The sequence below is a fragment of the Hyperoodon ampullatus genome (assembly GCF_949752795.1).
Source record: "Hyperoodon ampullatus genome assembly, chromosome: 7".
In the NCBI taxonomy this organism is placed as follows: Eukaryota; Metazoa; Chordata; class Mammalia; order Artiodactyla; family Ziphiidae; genus Hyperoodon; species Hyperoodon ampullatus.
The window spans coordinates 74,431,734-74,455,106 of record NC_136920.1 but is presented as its reverse complement, the minus strand read 5'-3'; the positions used below and the strand labels follow the sequence as shown (position 1 = coordinate 74,455,106).

Genomic DNA, 23,373 nt, shown 5'->3' with positions numbered 1-23,373 from the left:
TGTATCCTATGTAGCCAATGCTATAAAACAGGTTACCAGTCACGGAACGAAGTTTGAGTCCACATCACCCAGTGTAGAACTGCTATTAGCAGTAATGAGAGGCATGTCTGTGTTCTGATAAGAGCCACGGCTGGACACAAATTACAGACTTGGGTCCCTTTCTTCAAAGTCCAAGGACATTTAAAGCTTTTGGAATCCAAGAGGCAGAAGGCATGTTTGAATTTCTAAACTCACACACACACTCATACACACACACACACACACACACACACACACACACACACACACACAACCAACCAAAAAAATGCCTGATGTACTTATCTCACAAATGAGTCTGGGACGGGAAGATTGTGGCAAACTCTGGGGGGGAAGCAACCTCACTGTTATTGAGCCCCCATGAGCACAGCAGGCCCTGCGCTGTTTAAGTCAATTGACAGAAGTTTTCTCATGTCTGGTCTTATACACGGGGCAGAGTCTTGTGAGGCTCTAAATCAATGTCTGAGACACAAATGCCATCTTTCCCCACTATTTGTTTCTTATGAGATCATAGAAGATGTCTCGAGAGAGGAGGATTGTCATAGTTAGGGGAAGATGGGGTCAAGGTGAGAAGTCTTAGAGTGGAAAAGAGGTAGGATTTGGAGACAGGTAGCCTTGGGAGTGAATTCCGGCTCCAAGTACAAGCTGAGCTGTGTGAGCTGGAGCTCATCTACCTGTCTGGGCAGTCTCTCATTTGGCCTGGGAAATGAGGATACGATGGTGGTAAGACAGGCCCTTGTCCTCAAGATGCTTTGTGCATAAATGAGGTGACAGGAGAGTAGCTGACATTTATAATATTATGTGTTTGGTGCTCTGATAAGGAACAGTTCTAGGATACTATGGAAGCAAATAGGAAGGTCAGCTAATCTGGTCTTGGGAGTTGGTGTGGTCAGGGAAGGCTTCCTGGAGGAGGTGACACTTAATGTGAGCCTTTAAGGATAAGAACCAAGCTGTGGGTGGGACGGAGGGGAGCGTTGTAGGTCAAGAGTACAGGCTCTGCAAAGGCTATGAAACAAGAGAGAGGATAGTTTTGGGGGAACGGTTTGGATATCAGTGTGGATGCAGAGAGGGGAAGAAGGGTCAGCAAATAATGGGGCCAGAGCTCACAGTAAGCCTAGTAACAGAGTGTGAACTTTATCCTGAGACACATTCATTGCTTCTGGAAAAGCTATGGGAAGCAGGGATGCAGATATAACAAAGGGAAGTTACCCAGCTATATTTCACAGTTTAGAAATCTCCCGCCGTTGCTTGCATCTTGTGTGATTTCTTTGACAAACCCAGCATTTTAAAAATTATTATGTCTAGTCCATGGAAGCTCCAAGTCACACCATGATCTCACAGCTCATCTGTTGCAAGTTCTGGAGATGCTGTTCAGACTTCACTGAGTTCAACGAGCAGCTACCTCCATGCAATTCATTTGCAATTACCTAACCCCGAATCTTATACAGGGTTGTCTTATCTGATGAACTGAGGTCACCCTAGAAGTTTGGATCTGAAAAGAAACTTAGGTGCTATGTGGCTGAATTCCCTTATTTTATGGGTGAGCTCAGGCGGAGAGGAAGTAACTTGCATGAGAACACAGAGTTTAGGGACAGATCCAAGGTGGGACCTCAGATCTCCAGCCCCCAACCCATGTTTTGCTTTACTACCCCCCACCCCCTGTCTCTCTTCTTACAGACAAAGGGTTCCAAATTCCCATCCCACAGTTAGGGAGGTCTCACAGACACCTGTGCAGCCATGCAGGGCCATGAAATCTCATTTGCCAGCAAATGCTGCAGGAAGGAACAGAAAAGATGGTTGAACAGGATGGAAGTGATAAGAAGGGAAGCTAGTTAGAGTGCTCTTATCCATTTAAAAAAAAAGCAGTAACATCACAGCAGTCGAGGAAAAGAATCAATTCTATTTACGCAAAGCACTTTAAGGTAATGTAAAGTGCTTCCAGCATTACCCTATTTCAAAACATTTATCGGATGCCAGGGAAATTAAGCATGTGCAGGCACACATACTGTTCTGTGCAAATGGTTTATCTAGAAAATAACCAGGGGAAAAAAGATCTGAGGAACTTCAATTTTCAACTGCCAAGTAGATCAAAGACACAAGCAGCAGAAAAAGAAATACACAAGTCTAAATTTAGTCCTCTCCCACACTGGCGAACTTCTCTTCCAGAGTGTGTTGGCTGCCACGTGGACACGGCGTGGTGTGAATGATTTTCTTCTCTGCCTCTATCTTTGCCTGAGCAGAGTCCTAAGGGTAGTGCTGAAGGTGCTGATTTGTAAGCATGCTCTGCTTGTGTCCCTGAAATCTTTGTTGGCTGTCAGGGGGCAGGGAAAGCTCTGGAAGGTTGTGAACCTCAGGAAGTAGCTGAGGAAAGGACAATAAAGGTGAGAGAGAAAAGACACAGATACAAATGAAGACAGACACACCCACTTTAGTGAAAATGAAAATTCACTATGAGAGAAAATTGAACATTTCAATACACATTTAAATAAGGAGGCCTACCTAGTAATGGCAAAGCAGACTAACTGATTTAAGCTTAAAATACACAGACTGAGATTTCTGGAACATCCGGGCTCTGCTTCCTCGCCGCCACAAAACAGCCCCCCCCAACTGACTCATCTCCTAAGACTAGCGCAAGAAGTAAAGCATAATGATGATGTTTGCTCATTTTGTGGACATAAAACACTTTGACAAATTCTCACCAGCACCATAAAGCAAATGATCCAAAGCGTGCGGGTGGGCATAGTAGGCGGTTACTCTAATGCTGGCTGATCTGGGCAGACGACCACAGCAGAAGCCCTGGCGAGGAGGCGGCTGTACCTCCTGGTTCCCACCCCTCGTTGCTCCTGCTGCAGCCCCTGATCCACGGCTCACACAGCAGGCTCAGTGGAGATAAATACTGAATCTGACTTACCTTCCAAGGGAGAACTGATTTCTTCAAGGACTGGCTTCTGTCCTCCAGCCAACCTGTCAAACCTATCTTTTCCTGGTGACCATGAATACGTTCTGCTGGCTAAATTTAGACTCTCACAGCCTTTTCCAACCTGTCATTTCACTCTGGAGAAGGGCAGACCAGTTTCTTCAGTGACAAGAATACTGCCAACCCTGTCAGGATTGGAGAGATGTGGCTAGGTCCCAGGGGGGCTCACGGGTTCCCACACCCTTGCCCTACACCTCCAGGAAAATTCCTTTCCCACACCCTGGGCATATGGACAGTGAGTCTCATTTTAAAGACCTCTAGGAAAGGAAGGGCCACCATTTTACTTAATAATCTAATTCTTCTGTATTCTACGAAATCCTTCCTAACGCTTTCTGGGAGACAAAAAAAAAATGGTCTGTGGAGACCAGGGTTCCAGTCTCAGCTCCACCTCCAACTATGTGCAGGTTATTTAACCTCTTTGTACCTCAGTCTCCTCATCTGTAAAATGAGCATAACTCACTGGATTCCCATGAGGATTAAGTGAGTAAATTTCAGTAAAGTGCCTGGCTCATAGTAAGTACTACATAAATGTTAGCTGCTGCTGCTACTACTACTATTACTGCTGCTGCTACTACTATTACTGCTACTATTACTTCTACTACTATTACTGCTGCTGCTGCTACTATTACTGCTGCTGTTACTTCTACTATTACTGCTGCTACTACTACTATTACTGCTGCTGCTGCTACTATTACCGCTGCTATTACTTCTACTACTATTACTGTGGTTACTACTACTATTACTGCTACTACTACTATTACTGCTGCTATTACTTCTACTACTATTACTGCTGCTATTACTTCTACTACTATTACTGCTGTTACTACTACTATTACTGCTACTGCTGCTACTACTACTATTACTGCTGCTACTATTATTAACCCAGCTTCTCCAGCTGTCTGACCTCAGGTAAGTTCACCTCTCTGCACCTCATTTTAGTTTCCTGACACAAAAAATAAAGCTCACACTGACTTTGCAGGAAGGAGTTTGGCAGGATGAAACGAGGTGAGATACTGGAGCCCTCAGCCCACTGCCAGGCACACAGAAGTGCTCAGAAATGTCAGTTCCCTTTGCTGTGTTCCTCTCTGAATTGAACAGCTCTCAACCCACACGGGGCTCATTTCCCCTTGTTCTGCTTTTAAAGAATGATTAAAAATAACCAGAACCACTTGGCATTGAAAATTTTCACAAAAATTTATGGGGCTTCTAGCACAGGGGCTTCCAGGCCCCGGCTGTTAAAGTGTTAAGACGGACAGAGAGGGTATCCACTGGCAGAGGCTCACCGTCCAGCAGGGATGCATCAGAAGACACTTTCGTTTCTGCCCTACCTTGGAGCCAAATCTTCCTTCTGAATAAATGCTCTCGTTTACTGGGATTCTCACTGGTGGGTCTCATGTCGACAACACCAAGAAGGGCCTCTAATTATCTGCATTAAGTTACTCTAAGTCATTTGGGTAGTAAGTGGCTGAGCTGGGATTTGGGCTATCCCAGCCAAATTATTTGGGTGACAGGCTATTCCTCGGCTCTTAACCACTGCATTTTGCCTCAGGTTTGAGGTCTTGAATCCAAAGAAGCATGAAAAGGAAAAGAAAGGCAGATGAGAAACGCTGACTTCTCAAAGCCCATTTGGTGGCATCTGGAACAAGAGAGAGGCCAGTGCAGGCCGGCCTGGGGGCTAAAGCTTGTAGCCTGGAGAGCAACCCAGTGGATTTAGATGCTATCTTCTTTCAGAACCACCTTAAGTTACAAGGAGGCCCTGGGGCAGGGAAAGGGAATTTCTGAGACTAGTATGTGTGCCTCCCAGGGAAGGAGGTTCTGAAAGAATTAACTGTAACCTGATCAGAGCATCAAAACTGCCCTTGGAGCACATCATTTTATGTTCCATTAGCACCGGGTGGTCATTTCCTCATTGGGAGCAGGGAGAACGTGGGCTGCTGAGGCCAGAGCCACACCTGTCCTAGGGGTGCAGCGAGCTGCACGGGAGAGGAGAAACCAGGACTTCACACGCCCATTTCACAGAAGGGAAACCAGAGCGCAAAGAAGGTGTGGATTACCCTAGAAACGTGTGTCCCCGAAACTCAAGGTTCCTCTGAAGGACATTTAAGCCTGCCAGGCAAGAGGGCTTCATTCTCCTCCCTGGCTCTCAAGAGGCTTCACGCCCATAGCCGTGGTCTGCCCCTTCTAAAGCACTAGGAAGAGTGTGTGCAGGCAGTTGGGGGTGAACCCCTTACCTTTCCCACCAATAGGGCCCAGTGGCCTCCTTCCTGGAGAAGCAATAGGCAGAAGCAGGTGTGATTCTTTTACCTGTTGGACTCAAGTGGAGCTAACTCAGAGATTGTGGTGAGTGGGTACCGATAGGAGAGGCAATGTCCCACACCTGGCCCTTTGAGTCCCTTGACCCTTGGGAGTGGCTGGGGGCAGTGTGTGGTCATGTGAGATAATGGAGAGGGCTTGTGCACCCAGGTCAGATGACCTGGGTTCTAGTCCTGCTTGCTGTGTGACTCCAGACAAATGACCTAGCCTCTCTGAGTCAGTTGCATCATCTAACTTGAAGGTGGTGGTGATAGTTTTCCCTTCATAGATGGGTATGCAGATGAAATGGAACATCATGTGAATCTAGCCCCATCAGTTACTAGCTCTATTTCCCCATCTGTAACACCGAACTCACCAGCCAGGCTGTGATGCACACTAATGCACAGCTTAATGCACCTAGCACAAGAGAGGGGAGGGAGGTGCTTGTTATCTTCCACTCTCAGTGACCTCCGAACCCCACCGCTCCCCTCCCCCACCTCCTTCCCTGTTGCAGTGAAGTTCTGGGTCTGTTCTCTGGGTGCATGTCAGAGGGCTCGTTGCTTAGGGCAGAAAGCATTTCTCCAGCCTCCTTCCCTCCAGTTGGTGGGACAGCTGCTGCATCCCCTGGTTTACAACCCATTTATGGCAGGACGCCCCGGTCACTGGGTGTTTGTGTAGTGTTTAATTATTAGGAGGTGGCCAGTTCTAATACGGTAAGCCCCAGGGCATCTACAGATAAGTCAGCTATTGCGTCTATCAGGGTCTGTTTTCCGGAAGGCTCCTCTCGAAGGGCACAGGGATGACCTCTGACACAGCCTGGAGATGGGGGAGGTGACTTCTGAAGGTCACAGTGGGACATGGCTACTAGAGATGAAGCTTTAGGTATCCAAGTAAAGCACCAGCCAGCCTGGAAAACACAGCCTGCAGAGATGGAACTTCCTTTCCCTCCATCCCATTTCCCTCCCTGCCCAACCTGGACTGTCCTTTATCCTCCTCACCACTCAGATATCCCACTTGTTTTCCAAGATCCACCTAAAAGTTCCCTCTCCTCCAGGAATCCTGCTCTAGCGCTCTCGTTCTGACCTCTGAATCAGAAAGCATCGACAGTCCCCTGCCCTTTCCCTCAGTTGCTCATGACCTGGTCTTTGCGATAACGGAGAAGCCTTTGGTTTTTTTTAAAGAAGGCGCCACTCCAGACCCCTGTGTACCCACAGGGTCAGCTCAGCACACTACACGTGCTAAGTCCTGGTGAGCGCTCCACTGGATGGAAGGGACAGTCACACTACAGTCATTTCAGTCAAGCTGGCACCTGATCCTTCACTGAAGACCTACTCTGTGCCACCCACCCAGCTAAGGGCTGAACCAGTGCTGGGAGCGAGAAAAACAACCATGTTCACAGTGAAAAGGCAAAGCCTCAAGCTGGGGAAACATAACTCATCTGGCTAAAACAGGAGTTCAGTTTAACAAGCGCTGACTGAGCACCTACTGTGTGCCAAACACTGTATTATCAGGTCCTGGAAACCCAGTGATAACTAAGATAATCCTTGTCTTCAGGCTTAATACAGAGATAATAGAAAAAAATAACAGTTAAGATTTTGTTAGAAGTTAAAGGATTGCATGGGGCCCTTTGGGAGCTCCCAGGAAAGAAACTTACTTTGTCTGCGATGCCTAGTAAGGAAACATTGGAACCGAAGGCTGAAAGAAGTGTATGTGTCAGTTAGCCTCGCAAAGCAGGGACAGGAGAGGGCATTCTGAGCAGAGGGCCTTCCGTGGGCAAAGGCACAGAGATGTAGAACATCGTGGAGTGTGCTAGAAACTGTGAAAGGTTTGGTGCTGCAGATTATGAAGTGGGAAGTGAGGCTGGTGTGGCAGTCGGGGCCGAGGTTGGGTGGACAACTCTAGATGCTTCTAAGCAGGTGAGTGATGCACTGATACGTGCGGTCAGATCGGCACTTGGGGAGGGTCACTGCGGCTACGCGCGGGCTAACGTGTGGAGTAACAGGACAGTGGCCATGAGAGCAGGGGGACTGTGCCAGGAAACACAGCACATGAGAACACGCCATGAAGCGGTCGGAAGAGCGATGCTGAGAAGGAGGCCCAGCTCTCTGGCCCCAGTGGAGCTCAGATCAGAAGTCTGGGAGCTGACCTTGGTGGCACCAGCACTGGCATGGTGGCTGGGTCATTAGCATGACAAGTGCTGCTTATGGACAGAGGCCCTCCGCTCCAGACTTCCTGCAGGGCCATTCAAGGCCAGAGCCTGCATTAGCTCTACCAGCTTGCTGGCTTTGCCCTCTAGCCCTTTATCCCAGATCATTAAGAGCACAGCCCTCTGGGAGGCTACCTCGGGGCCCTTGTTTAAAGTGAGAAGCAAGGACATTTAATTGCCTCAGCTAGACACCCTGCTTTACTCCCCGTTCCCCTCCCCTCCATACCCCCTGCCGGGTTAGCACCCCAGGCCCTCCCATAGCACAGCCCACAGCTTGTGTCTTGAAACATAATCGGTGTGTGCTCTAAGGCCCTCCTCAAATTATGGCTCTGATCTTTACTTCCAAACGAAGAGCTGGAATTATAGCCTGGCTCCGAGAGACATTTAAATCCACAGGGTCATAAACCCTTTCAAGTTCTGTTTCAAGACCTTTGTTGGGGATTTTAACAGGTTTGCACCTCTGATGTTGTTATGCTGTGGTCAGCCTGCTGGTTTCAAGAGTGGGGCCTCTTGCCAGGATGTGGAGTGTGCTGACTACTACAGCTTTTGGCAATGACTCATGGGGGGCTCTGGCCTTAAATGATACCTTCTGCTTTTTCTTCAGCCAGAGTTCCCCAAGGATAGGAGAAGCAGGGGCACAGGAGCCGAGTGAGACTGTCCCCCAGAGCAGAATCACGAAGAGAAGGGTATGCTGTGGCACAGAGGTGATGCAGGCAAGTGGCCACAGTGCTGGACCTGGGGTTGGCAGGACCTATACTTCCATCCTGGACCCCCAACTTAGGCACTTCAACCTTCCTGTGTCTCTCTTTCCTCATCTGTGCAACTGGTATTCTAATCCTTTACAAAACAAAACTGACTGCTGTTTATGGAGGGTGTTTAACTGGGCTCTGCCTCTGTGCTGACATTACCCCTGCACTACTCTAATTTACTCTGCACAGCAACTCTAGGAAGTGGAAGTGGGCTATCTATCTATCTATCTATCTATTTATTTATTTATTTATGTTTTTGCGCTACGTGGGCCTCTCACTGTTGTGGCCTCTCCCGTTGCGGAGCACAGGCTCCGGACATGCAGGCTCAGCGGCCATGGCTCACGGGCCCAGCCGCTCCGCGGCATGTGGGATCTTGCCAGACCGGGGCACGAACCTGCATCCCCTGCCATCGGCAGGCGGATTCCCAACCACTGCGCCACCAGGGAAGCCCTATTATTTATTTTATCGACAAGGACATGGGGGCTCAGGATGGTTAAGTTAACTGATCTCTGTCATGTAGCTGGGAGGCAGCAAAGCTGGAGTCTAAACATGTCAGGGGGTTGCAGGTTTGAAATCCTTTTTCCGGGAAAGATAGTGGGTTGGGTCGAACCATTCAGTCTCACACAGGAGAAGCTCCTAGATACCAACAAACCCATTTTTTGAATGCAGGTTGGGGCCATGGTTAACTTAACTTGAGGACTGGATGAGGACGGAGTGGGATGGATCACTATAAGCCCCAGCACCAGAATTGATTTGTGTTGGCAGTAAGGGTTGTTTACCACCACTGATGCCTCATTCTGATTGGTCAGTGCCTGTTCTGGTTGGCCAGTGCCCTATTCTGATTGGTCAGTGCCTGTTCTGGTTTGCCACTGCCTTGTTGCCCTTGTTCTGACTGGTGAGTGCCCTGTTCTGGTTGGTTGGTGCCTGCACCTCACTGGCTTTAAGTATTTTGCATATGGTCCCTGCATCACAGAGCCAGACAGTCATTCAAGAACATGTGTAATGAGCACTCTTCTGAGCCAGGCACTGTGCTAGGAAGGAGAGTCACCTGAAAACAGAACTGACCTAGTTTATGTTTCACTGATACTTACAGTCTAGTGGAAAGACATAACAGACAAATAAATAAAAATGAACGCAAATGCAAATAGGGATGTGAAAAAATCAGACTGGATGCTCCAGAAGACACTAACAGCTGAGACCGTTACAGAGAGTGGTCAGGGACCTTCCCTGAGAAATGGGTGAGATGTTTGAGTAGATTCCTGAAGGATGAGAATGAGTCAGCCTTATAAAAAGAAAGGGGGAAGTGGGAGAAGCACATTCCAGGCACAAGGAATAGCACATGCAAAGGCTCTGAAGGGAGACATTTGGCAAGTTCAAGGGCCTAGAGGAAGGCATGAGTTGGGGAGGGGAAAGTGGAATGAGGTGAGGCCAGAGAGACAGGCAGGGACTAGAACATGCCCTACCCTGGAGACCATGGTAAGAAGTGTGGATTCTATTCTCTGTGCAGTGGAAATCCACTGAGGTAAAGTTATAGGCAGGGGGCAGAGGAGATCTGATGTGTGTGTTAAGAAGATCACAACGGCTGCTGGGTGGAGAATGCACCACACGAAGGCCATGGAGGAAACAGTGAGCCCAGTCAGGAGGCCACAGTGGGAGCTCAATGAGAGGTGATGGCAGCCTGGACCCCTGTGATGGCAGATGAGAGACAGTGAGAAGCAGAGAGATCTGAGAGATCACTTGCAGGGACTATGCCCAAGATTTGCCAATAGACTGGATGGAAAAGGAGAGGAAACCTAAATATTCAGCAAGTCTTATTAATCATTCATAGGATACTGTAAATTAATTATACAGCAAACATCTACTACTGTATATGCCAGGCCCGTGCAGAGTCCAGGAATGCTGAGTAGAGTAAGATACCATTCCGGTTCCTCCCTTTAGTTTAGCGGGGGAGACCACACCTGGAAGCAGGCAATTCCAAAGTCATGTTACATGCTACCAGGGAGCAAAACATGGGTTACCAGGAGACCCTGGATGGATGAGAGGCCCGCGGGGTACCCTGTCTGGGGTTAGGGGAGGAGAGGAGAGGGCAAAGAGGCTTCCTAGGAAAGGCAGGGCTGGAGCCAGTCCTGGAGCATGAGTGCGGGTTACAGAGGTAAGGGAAGCCAGGAGGTTATTCCTGATTATTCCAGGAGAGAGCTGGATCCATGGACTACTCATCACTGGCACACCCTCCTCTTTGAGAGACGGGCAGCACAGTACCCCAGGGAGAACATGTTTTTGGAGTCCGACAGACCAGGTTGGAATCTGAGCTCTGCTGCTCACTGCCCACGTGCCCCTGGGCAAGTCCCTTAGACCCGCTGACCCAGGACTTCTCAACTGTGAAACGGGGATAACTCCTCACTGGGTCCCCCGGGAGGTTAGAGCAAATATGCAAAGCATTTAGGACAATACCTAGAAGAGTAGCTGTTGCTGACAATGAGGCTCAGAGGCCGGGACCACAGATTGCAAACTGCCGAGAGTCCTATGGAGGAGTTTAGACGGCCTCCCAAGGGACCTCCATCCCTGGTGTACCCAGAGCTCTCACAGGCTGCTCCCACACTGACAATGGAAAAATGATACCTTCTCCCTGCAAGAGCTCCTACAGAACCAGGCAGAGGGTACCTGGAGATCTACCCGCATCTGCCTGCATGGTACTCGGCTTCTGGCTGATGGTAGGACACCCAGTGTGGCCCCTGCACTCACCCTCTGCAGCCACCTGTGTACCCTGTACAAGACAACACAGGAGAGTCCTGCCCAGCCAAGATGCCCTGCGATTCTGCTGCACGTCTCCTCTAGGGTTTCAACTACTGCACCCTCGTGGGTTACCCACGGGTCCATGTCCCGGAAGCCCAAAGAGGCAGCCAGGGAGGCTTGTTTTTTTTTTTAAGCCTCATTTTGCCACCAGAGGGGTTGTGAGTGCCTCTCCCCAAATCTCAGGGTAAGTAAGCTAAGGAGAGAGGAGACGACAGAAATCCTTGAGTCAGGGGCTTCGAGCCCACCGAGGCATGCAGCCACCTCATTTCCTTCAGTCCCCATTTAATCTCCTCCACACAATCCAGCAACATCCCTCAAAATGTCCGAGTCGCTCCTCAGATCTCATTTCAGGCAATTTTACAGAACTCAGCACCACGGATTAATGAGGGGGATAAATCAAAGTGTGCAGCAGACAAGGGAAAACAACAGGGCTGCAGCTGGAGCGCACGAAGCTGGCCTCCTTTTCCTTAAGTCCCAAGACACAAAAGCCATAGGGGTCTATGGCAGAGGCCACTCCTGGAGAAGACAGACCCTGAAGGTCACCAGGTGGGACCAGTAGGACAAAGGCAACTCTGAAGCCTCTGCTGGAGGTTCTGGCACTGGAGAAGTTAAATGTTCCTACAGAGGAAAATATGACTCCCACAGCTTGAAGCATCCCCAAATTCTTCTTAAGGAACAGCTAGAGTTGCCTCCGCAGCAGCAGAGCCTGGCCCGAGCCGCAGTCTCTGGCATTCCCATGACCCAGCCTCCAGATGGGAAAAACGAGAGCTGGGAAGAGGACTGTCTCAAAGGTCAGCGGTCCCCAGGCTGTCACCTTTGCAAGCACCTCAGCTGGTGCAAAGCACTAAGGAGATGCTCGCCTATCACTCATGTAGCTCCCAGTGAGGGTCACCTTCTGGAAGGATGTCACTGAGCCTCTGAACAAAGAGGAAGCGAGCACGATGATGGAAAGCAAAGGTTTTGTGCCCAGAGAGACCTGAATTCAAATCCTAACTTTGCCCCTTACGGCACCGTGGCTTTGGGAAGGAATGTCACCTTTCAGAGTCTGCTCCCTTATCCGTAAAGCTCATGGTCTTGTGTAAACCCATTCCCAGTTTTGCCCTCTCGGACTCTGGTGTACCACACAAAGCCTGCCAACTGCATGAAAAATCACAGTGCAGGGAAGTCCCTCCAAGCCCCCAACACTGCTCATTCCCAAAGCCGCCCGCTCCCCTTTGGACAGGCAGAGGCCGCTACTAGTGGTGATTTAGGGAACAATGTCCTCCCAAGTCTAATTAAATCCTGAGTCAAAACACCCACCAAAATAAATACAATTCACTGCTTATCAGTCACTTGGAATTTTATCTCAGTGAAAATAAGACTACAATCCCATGAGCTTCAACTTCTAATATAACTTTGGTGAGGCTCCAAGTTAGAGCAAAATCCATTATCACGTGTAATAGATTTTCTCCAAAGCGTCAGCAAGGTACATACCCCCACCACTCCCGGTCACAGCTCTGTCTGCCCTGCCTTCCCCTTTTACAAGATTTCATTCTCTCCTTCAGCCCTGGGCATTCATCTGTGCCTGCCGTCCGCGACACTGCTACCTGCCTCTATCTCCCTAAGTGCCTTGTGGCTTAGCTTTGAAGCGCAGTAAGGATGGACTTGGAGGCTTTCTCTCCTCTGGAAGAAGAGGGGCCCCTCAGCCTGCTGGGTCTGCACACACCAGGGGCCCTGGACGAGCACTGCGCTCCTAATAGAAATGCCATCGCACGACGACACCTGTCATCGAGATCATCAGAGCCGAAAGGTTCGTGGGGTCCCTGCCCTGTGTGGATGAGTCACAGTCCCGAGTCATTCTGTAACTCTGTCCTTCAAATGACAAACAAGAACACCGAGTCCCAGGAACTCAAGGACCTTAAATGTCGGCAGATCTGACTGCACGGATGAAGGAACGAGGGGTTCAGGGAGGGAAAGCCTCTTGCCCAAGATGTTTAACGGTGGCAGAACCAGGTCTAGGACAAGGACTCTTGATTCCTAGGGTGCTCCCTCCCTTACTGCATGGACTGCATTCATCCTTACCAAAGAGATAATGTGCGCTTTCATCAGTTACTCAAGAGTTCATACTCTCCAAACTCACGCCGAGATGACTTTGCTCCCCAAAGCCTGGAGGACGGAGCAGTCACTGGACCACACACCATCTCCCCAGACCTGGATTTCCTCACTGGCAAAGTGAGAGAGGGCTGCAGCTGGGGACTGTGAAGGGCGCTCTCTCACCCAGCCTTGCATGGTAAGCTTCTCTTTGGAGAGGCAGCCTTGGGAAAATACATTTACATGCAAGGTAACCTTGAACAGAAACTCGGCTGGCACAGCTGTCCAGCATGACCAGCCTAAAGGCTACACTTAACCAGGAATACTTCTCCACAGCCAGTGTAAGGGCTCCTTCTACACCAGGCTTATTTCATCAGCTCCTGCATTTCAGTCACAGAAATCACAGCTAGGCTGCTCTTCAAACAGGACAAAGGATATTAAAGGAAACAAAAGGAAAATCCCAAGCGGATAATGAAACAGGCAGGCCTATTTTGACACCTGGGTAATATTTTTAAAGGATCTCTCAAATCATCACTGACAGGAAAAGAAACTTCCTGCATTTCGTTACAGTAACGACAAGTTCCCAATGTAGGATGACATTTAGCCCTCAGGGATACCCCTGGTCCTTCCAGTTCCCACAAATCTCTTTGGCACTTGGCACACGGTCTTATGAGTGCTTATTAAGGCTCCACTCCCCTCAATTTGACTGCAAGCTTCCTGAGGGCAGGGGGCAGGGACGATGTCCTGACTCACCTTTGGATCCCCAGGGCCTGGTGCATGGGAGATGCTCTGTCAATATTAAATAGTCATCAGCATTTTCTATAAGCTGTCACATATCAAGATACAGGCCAAATACTTTGTTGAAATGCAACTGACCCATAGCATTGTCTAAAATTCCTCAGCCAGTTCAGTCAGTGGGTTCCTCATCTATGGGCTCACCCTCCCCGACTGAGGCCATCAGTCAGACTAGGTGCCATGGTGCCCAGCATCTGATAGGTATGTAGTGAATATGTGATGAAATGCATGATTCAGAGTTGGTTACATAATGTGATGGGGTGGGGGCAGTATTAGGCTCAGGCTGCCAGTTGTATGTAATAAAGCAATGATAGTCACTAAGGAGTTCTCCACATGTTTTGTTCTCACAGGCACCTGGCAAAAATGTACTTCTCTTCACCTTTGAATTTAAGTGGACCCCTGACTTCCTTCGGCCAATGACAAACGAGTGGAAGTTACAGGGGCCATTCCTGGACAGAAGCTTTAAGAGGCAGTGTGTCTTCTCTTTGCCATGGACATTGTCAATGCTCTAAATAGTCGCCTCTCTGGCACCCTGGGTCCTAGGGTGAGAATGATGTACAACGTAGCTTCCCACTGATCTGCAATGGCCAGATACTGAGGGTGGGTTTTGGGAGGTGTTTGTTATGCAGCACAACCTAGCCTATCGTAACTGATGCAAAGACTGGCCCAGGTACTCGGATTAAAACACATGATGTTATTTTCTGTTGCAGGGCACAGGCGTAGTCAGATTCTGAGTTTGGGATGGGGGCCTATGCTTCAAGTTTCTGGGGGAGGAAGCACAGAAAAAGGTGCCTCATTTGGTCTTTTTCTTTTTTTTTTTTTTTGGCCACGCCACATGGCATATGGGATCTTAGCTCCCCGACCAGGGATCGAACCCATGCCCTCTGCAGTGGAAGCGTGGAGTCTTAACCACTGGACCGCCAGGGAAGTACCTGGTTGTTTCTCTTTGACCTGTCACTCTTGCTTTTGTATTGCTAGATGTCTTCTCATCCATATTTTGGATAACTATCAAGTCTCCAAATTACCTTTAAGCAACTATTGAAAAGTCACCACTTCTGGAAAATGTGCTTTGGGGGAGTGATTGTCCCCCCTGTCCCCTAACACACACACACTCTGCTGTGCTTCTCCTATGGCATACCCTGGAACAAAGCTATGAAGTCGGGCAACATAAGCGAGTGGAGGGTTCTCGTGCAGCCACTATTCTGCCTTTTTTTGTTTGTTTTTTAAGTGAAAACACTGCATGGATGAGAAATGATACTCCACAGACCATTCTTTCTCTTCTTGTTACAACCCCCTGGGAGAATTCCTTTGTGGCTTAAGGTGCAGATGGTTTGCTTCCTGTCAGCACTGCTCCCCATTCAGCACAGGTGGCCTCTGCCCACCCATTCCACAAGCAGCCGCTCTTACTTAAAGAGGAAGCCAGTGGTACCAGCAGAAAAGAGGCCCTTGGGAAAGGCCAATGCAGTAATTATTGTCCTGTTACCACGGAAATAGAGGTTTGCCTCTAAGGCTCCTTTGATGAGCTTTAAAATGAAAGTGACTTTCACTCTCTCCTACTTTGTGTTCTCTTGCTACACCCCGGCAGGAGAAGAAAGGGGGGAAGGGATGGAAAAGAAACACAATGAAGATCATTGATGCTGGGCACTGTGCTAGAGGCATCTTCTTATCTGAAGAAAATGAGTATAACCCTGGAATGCAGGACTAGGAAAATGCTTGGGGGCACTAGTGGGTATAATAGGCAGTTATGAGGCAGTGAGAAAGAGGCCAGGAGTATGAGAGAGGAAGAGAGGGGAGGGCTGGGGGTGACAGAGGGATGGGGGGGAGGGGAGAGAGAGGGAGGGAGAGAGAGAGAGAGGGAGAGAGAGAGAGAGAGAGAGAGAGAGAGAGAGAGAGAGAGAGAGAGAGAGAGATCAACGGGTTGAGCCAAGCAAGTCAAGATGAAGACAAAATATTACCGGAACGGTCAGGAAGGCAAAGTTCACTTTCACTTAGTCCAGTAGGAATCTCAATGCCGAAATACCATGCAAATACGCAACCATGTAGGACCTTATCTGTATTCTCAATTTTCTCCCTTTTCTACACGTCGTATTCTAACTTACATTTCCTTCTGTCCTAATGTTTCATTCTTTTAATTTACAATTGTTCTTTTACTATACATAGTTACTCTAAGCTGTAACGGCTTAACTATTAGTTAATTAAATATAAAGGTAAGAGAGCTGCAGAGGGCTAGAGGCCGGATTGCCCTGAACGGCTTGCAGGCTGAAGAATAATCAGTGTATTTATCTCTGTCCCGTACTTTATAAAGCCCTTTCCCTACCGTCACCTTGGGCCCTCCTCACGACAGTCCTGTGAGGCACGTGTGAATACTGTCCTCATTTTAGAGACAAAACCCTGAAACTCAGGAGTTTTGACTAGACCTAGGGTCCCTCTACAGCAAACCCCGTGTCTCCTCTTTACTCCACAGCTGCCTTTTGAAATAGAAATGAGCTGGTCTATATCAGCGCTGCCCAAAAGAACTCGCTGCAGTGATGAAATGTTCTCTATCTACTGAAGAGTGTCCGCATTCTCCAATAGGGTGGCCCCAAACCACGTGGGACCTGGAAGCACTTGAATGTGGCTCACGTGACTAAAAAGCCAACTTTTAATTTGGTTTCTTTTACACTGCCATGGCCACATCCCACCGGGGGTCCTTACACTGGCGGTACAGATCTTTAGTCCCCCACGTCCACCACATGAATGCAGGGGAAACAGGGCTCAAATACTGGCAGCCAGAGATGGCATGAAGTGCGATTAGTGATAAAAGAAGGGCAAACCCCGCCCCCTTGGCTTCCTCAGTGATGGCGGGAATGTCAGGAAATGACAGTGCTCAAAAGACACAGAGAGGAGACAGCGAGGGGGAGGGAGGGAACATTTTAGGGGAGCCCTCCTTTGACCATGGCTCAGCCAAGTAGGCCTGCAGACCCCCAAACTCTGGGTAGAGAAACTCCAGCAATGCTTTGGGGACTAGAGTGGTAAGCCGGCAGCAGGGGGAATTCTTCAAATGACTGCAGAATCTCAGCAGATTCTGTGGGCCCTGGATTTCTGGGATCATTAAAAGTAAGGATCAGCCCTGGCCTGGGATCTTAAAATCATGGACCCCTCCTCCAGCAAGCCACCCAAGTTGGCAGCAGGTCAGAATCCACAAACAGGCATCCCTCCTCCAAACCTGCAAGGAGGCTAAGGGGTAAACTGGCCCAGCACTGTGTAAGAAAGACCCTTCTTTTGAGGCCAGAAATCACAATGGGATAAGGGATGAGGGTCAGCCCGTCTGCAGTGTCCCTGTGAGAAAAGTGTGGGATGGAGGGAGAGGAATCAAGAAATATTCCCTCTTCCCTCTTAATGCAAACTGTTTTGCATTGTCCCTTAAGGATGGAGTTCGCCTTTCCAGGCATCTGGGCATTGTTTACCTTTTCAGTGAGTAGGGTCTCATTTAACGAGATGACACCAAGATAAGGGCTGGAACTAGGGAAGAATCCCTGCACAGAGGGCTCCCTGAGCGGGCAGTATGGCAGGTGGTTAGAGCCTCTGGGGGGTCTGGTGGGCCTGGGTTTCAATTCCAGCTTGGACACTATAGACAGTTAGCTGTGTATGCAACCTAACCCTCTCACAGCCTATGAAACTAGGATAATACCTCCTCTCAAAGGGTCAGGGTTAGGAATTAATGACACAAAGTTTGTAAGGTGCTTGGCACAGTTCCTGGCATATAGCGATCCATCAGGAAATAGCGACTACGATTGTTTTTGTTATTTTCTTTTTTTAAAATTAATTTTTACTGGAGTATGGTTGCTTTACAATGTTGTGTTAGCCTCCACTGCACAACAAAATGAATCAGCCATACACATACAGATATCCCCTCCCTTTTGGACTTCCCTCCCATTAGGTTACCACAGTGCATTAGGTAGAGTTCCCTGTGCTATACAGTATGTTCCCATCCGTTGTGTATTTTATACATAGTATCAATAACATATATGTGTCGATCCCAGTCTTCCAATCCCTCCCACCCCACCCCTTTCCTCCTTGTCTTTTATTATTTTCTGGTAAAGATGTGTATTAGTTTTCTATTGCTGCTGTAACAAATTATAATAAACTTGGTGGGTGAAAACAATAAGTAGGTACTGTCTTACAGTTCTTCGAGGCAGAAGTCTGAATTGGGTCTCATGGACTGAAATCACAGTGTCGGCAGGGCTACATTCATTTATGGAGGCTGTAGGGGAGCAGAATCTGTTGTTCCTTTGCCCTTTCCTTTTTTCTTTTTTTTTTTGCGGTACGCGGGCCTCTCACTGTTGTGGCCTCTCCCGTTGAGGAGCACAGGCTCCGGACGCGCAGGCTCAGCAGCCATGGCTCACGGGTCCAGCCGCTCCACGGCATGTGGGATCCTCCCGGACCGGGGCACGAACCCGCGTCCCCTGCATCGGCAGGCGGACTCTCAACCACTGCGCCACCAGGGAAGCCCTGCCCTTTCCTTTTTACACAGGCCACCCACATGCCTTGGCTGTGGCTCCTTCCTCCATCCTCAAAGCCAGCCAGAGCGGGTGGTGCCTCTCACACCTCATCACTCTGCCCCCCTCTCCTGCCTCTTCCACTTTTAAGGACCTTGTGATTACATTGGGCCCACCTGGGTAATCCAAGGCACTCTATCTAAACGTCAGCTGATAAACAACCTTAATTCCCCTGGCCATGTAGCATAACATATTCACAGGTGCTGGGGCTATGGTCGGGGACATCTTTGTGGGGCCATTGTTCTCCTTACCCCAGGCTTGGAAGGGAGGACGAGGGGAGAAGTCATTCCCATCTGTGCTCCCTCTAGCCTGCATATCCCAGCAGGGGCGATGCCTAAGAAACAGCTGGGCTGGGGACCTACCACATGGTGAGGGCTCCTACCAATTGCATCTGCTGGCTGGGGTGCTCTGGCCTGGATTCAACTCCTTCCTCCAGGTCGGGCCTGCGTCTGTGAATGCACTGCTTGGTGCCAGGAGGCCGTGTTGTTCCACACAAATCACAAAGCCAAGCAGTGCCCTGGGCTCGTGGAGATCTTGTGACACTCTCACCGAAGAAGGAGGGCCTGGCTTGGCAGGCTGGTCAAATACCAGGTTGCATAGTTACATCCTCACACTGTGGGACTCCCTGTTCAAGCTGAAGCTGGGACGGCTCCGAGCACCAAGGCCTGGGCCCCAAATGCAGATAGTCCAGTTTATACAATGACTGAAGCCCAAATGAAATGCCATCTCAATACCTAAAATGTGCAGAATTTGCAGGGCAATGAAAATCTTGTAACAAGGGAAAAACAAAACAAAACAAAATAGTTTCTCCTTCCTGTTTGGTGATGTCAGAGGGCAATTTTCATTTTGTTCAAGTCTCAGGCTGACGTTTTAATACGCGGCATTAGTTTTCCCGCTATTTTTATTACTACCTAAATGAATAAAAGCAACTGGTGTTCAATAAGCGTTTTAATGGTTGAGAAGAAAGTTACCAAGTAATGCAAAGTCCTCCTCAGCAGCTATGTGCACAGAAGCCTGGCTTCTGTCCTCCACGTGCTCTCAATGACACGTACATGACCATCGGGGGAGCATCTAACTGTCTTAGTCCACTGCTCTCTAAAGCAGGATGCCAGAAAGGGCCACAGCGATGCTTTGGGGGGACACAGAAAGGGACCTGAGAGTGGAAACTTTCCCACAGCTGACCTTTATGCTTTTTTTTTTTTTTTCTGTACAAATCAAGCATTTTATTGATATAGCAAGGAAGCACTTATTTATTCTCCATTTAAATACCATACGTGAGATTTTAAATCACATTTGGCAGTGTACTTCAGGATGCTAAGTAAGACTTCAGCCATATTGCTTTGGATTTCTTGACTTCTTGTTGTTTTCCATCACCCATTGGAACAATTAGCTCAGCTTCCACCTGGATCAAACTGGCGGGTTATCAGGATGCGGTTGGCCTTTAAGCTTTGAAAACACTCAACTCACTGGAGCTCAAGAACTTCTGATGGGTTCCGAGGAGACAGCAGTGCGTGCAACCAGCTGGAGATCCACAAACCATGCGACTGTGGGCCCAGCCCCTGGGCCCTCCTTGTTGTTTTCCTTCCTTCTCCCAGGCTGCCAGTCCACAGACCTCCATGCCAAAGCTCTCTTTAGTTATCTGTTATCTGGGGCCAACAGCTTGTAATAAGCCACCTCTGTTTGTCCCTTTTGATCCTCCCTTCTCAGACAGCTGGCTCTAGTTTGCTGAAAGTTCCTCCTGATGACTATCAGGTAAAAACTAGAGCCCACGGGTGGCAACCCTAAAGAGTGACAGGAGATCAAGGACAGACTTGGCATCTTGAATTTACGATCGTCATTTATTATTTCTCAGAAGCTGGCTGGTGACATAATGAGACTCACAAACAGATATGGTCTCTGTTTCCCAGACTCTGAAGGTACACATTCCTATCAGTTACTTTTAATAACCCTGAAGATACCCCAGCTACATCCCGTCGCCGACAGCCACGGCCTGCCTGGTGGGTCGGCGTCCTTTAGGGCCTTCCCCCCGGAGAGCTGTCCTTCGGGGCTGCACTGCCAAGGTCAATGATGTTCCTGTTTGCTCTGTGAGGTGATCCGCCCTTCTTGTGCTTGCCTTCCCTTTGCTGAGGGCTCATCAGAAATCATCTCTCAGTACTTTTCCTATTTCCTTGTAGAACTCATGTAGTTTACTGCTTGTGTGTGAATGCTTAAGGACTGGGCTGTCTTTTTATAAAAAAACTTCACGGAAATACCTTAGCTCTTTTTTTTCAGGTTAAAAGGGAAGAATTCTGGAAAGGTGCTGGGTTCTCTGCATATTTTTTTCACTTGTCTAAATTATTTAAACAACATATTTCCAATTCAAGGATAAGAACAGGATTACCTAGCCAGCAGCCATTTGCATACTACTTTTTATTTTTTGATATATCTGCACACCATCTGTGATATTCTTCCTTGATATTTCACGTTAAATCATCCCAAGCTTACACTATCCTTACCCTAAGCAATATTTGTAAAATCATGGGTTTGAGATGCTAGTTGTAAGGTTTTTATTTTTTTTTTAATTACAATTAAAATGTAATTGTTAAAAAGAAGTATTTCCCTGTCTACCATCTAAAATTATTTCCTGTACTATTAATGTTAGCCTCTCACTTTGGGACACCCTCATCTAGAATATAGTTTTGGGAAGAGATTTACATGAGGAACTTGAAAGAAACAAATCTACTGCTATTTCAACTTAGCCAAAGATAAAGAATTCTTATGGTCTGTTTACACTAACTTTGGAGAGTAAAGAAATTTAACATATTCAAGAATAATGCAGAATATCTCACTGCCTACAGGTCAAAACTTTTATATAAAATAGAAAATTTGTAAGCATTATTAAATCCTTTTTTTAAAGCCACCTGAATTATTTCTTTACAAGTTGGTCAGGGGACTCCCCTGGTGGCCCAGTGGTTAAGAATCCGCCTGCCAACGTGGGGGACACGGGTTCGAGCCCTGGTCTGGGAAGATCCCACATGCCACGGAGCAACTAAGCCTGTGCGCCCCAACTACTGAGCCTGCACTCTAGAGTCTGCGAGCCACAACTACTGAGCCCTCCGTGCCACAGCTACTGAAGCCCACGCGCCTAGAGCCCGTGCTCCACAACAAGAGAAGCCACCGCAATGAGAAGCCCGCGCACCGCAATGAAGAGTAGCCCCTGCTGGACACAACTAGAGAAAGCCCGTGTGCAGCAACGAAGACCCAATGCAGCCGAAAATAAATAAATAAATAAATTCATTAAAAAAAAAAAAAAGTTGGTCAGTTATCCATTCAGTCTTAAATGATCACATCTGAGCAATTCCAGCTTGGAGAGAACCAGGAGACACTGTTGTCTACTTGGTCCCACCATAGGGGCTGAGCTGGAACAACAGAACAAATGCCTCCCATCTTTCCAGTCCCCACCCAAATCCTCCACCTCCAAAAGCAGGAACAAGCTCAGCTGTGATCTATGATCATTCCATTAACCTTGCAATGAAGCATTAAATTAAATTGCCTACTGCAGACTCTGCTTTCGCTACAAGGGGAAAAAGGCCTTCACTTTATGCTAATAGATTTACTAAGCAACTCCGTGTTTACAAGAGAATGCAAATAAGCAAAATAATTTAGCAAATTGTGAAATCTCCAGTGGGGGTGTTACAACAACTGATTTTTCTTTTGCTGATATTCACTCTAAAGATTTTAGTTATAGAGAGTTTTAGCCTTAGAAAGAGCAGTTCTCAAATGGTTCATCTTTCTATAGGATTTTCAAACCAATACTTTAAATAAAATTACAGGAAAAAAGCTGACTTGAGCTGGACAAGTCTTTTGTCCTCTCTGGTATCAATCACCACCTTGGATGCTGGGGAGACTCAGAGAAGGACATAGTCGAGTTGGTGGCAGAGCCTGGGCCTTGGGCAGATGCCAACTTCCCGACAACGAATTCAGCACTCTCCATACCAGCCCAAGCTTCCAAGTCTTCCCCAGAGAAGGTGAGGATTCCTCTTCAGCAAATTCCATTCCTGGTGGTAACTTCAAAATAATGCTGCCCTATTTCTCTGAAGCCAGAGTACTACAGAAGTCATATCACTCTCTGTAAAAAAGTATGTCCTGCTAAAAGAATAGTAAGAAGCTGGGCTTGTGATACAAATATTTGGCACAGTGATTTCAAACCACTCATATCAAAATTCCATGTTATGGGGACTTCCCTGGTGGCGCAGCAGTTAAGAATCTGCCTGCCAATGCAGGGGACACAGGTTCGAGCCCTGGCCCGGGAGGATCCCACATGCCGCAGAGCAACTAAGCCCCTGTGCCACAACTGCTGAGCAGCCCCCGCTCGCCACAACTAGAGAAAGCCCGCACACAGCAACGAAGACCCAATGCAGCCAAAAATAAATAAATAAAAATAAATTTAAAATTCCATGTTATGTCTCATGAACCCAGATGTGGAAAGAGGTCAAATATGCCAGAAAAATCCTTCAACAGTCAGATCATGAAAGGGTATTGAAATCTAGAAATATAGCACATCAGAGCTGGAAGGGATCTTGGAAATCATACAGTCCAAGCCCCTTCTTTAATAAATTGCTCATGGTCATAGAATTGGTTTGTGTCAGAGTAAAGACTAGAAACTTGGAGGCCAAATATTCTTCTTTATTATACTGTTTTCTGAAGCTCTTTTTGTCTCTGAAGCAATGAAGACTGGTCAAGTCCTATCATGTCAACTACTCAGCATGCAGTGTATAAAGCTACATGGTTAAGCCTTGCCTCCTATCACCAGGCAACCGGAGAATTATGGGGAAGCCTGCTCAGCCATGGCCAGGAGAGCTCCCTTCTACACACAGACCTTCTGTGCATCACCAGGGACTCTGTTCCTTCCAAGGTGCAATACCTAGAAAGCTGGCT

At 48.1% G+C, this 23,373-nt stretch overlaps 1 protein-coding gene across 3 annotated transcripts in view; it reads right to left on the bottom strand.

Moving 5' to 3' along the window:
- Positions 1–23,373, bottom strand: part of NAV2 (neuron navigator 2) — a gene marked incomplete at its 5' end in the record, with an annotated part of 768,636 nt that overhangs the window by 100,495 nt on the left and 644,768 nt on the right. The gene's annotated exons all lie outside the window — the stretch shown is intronic.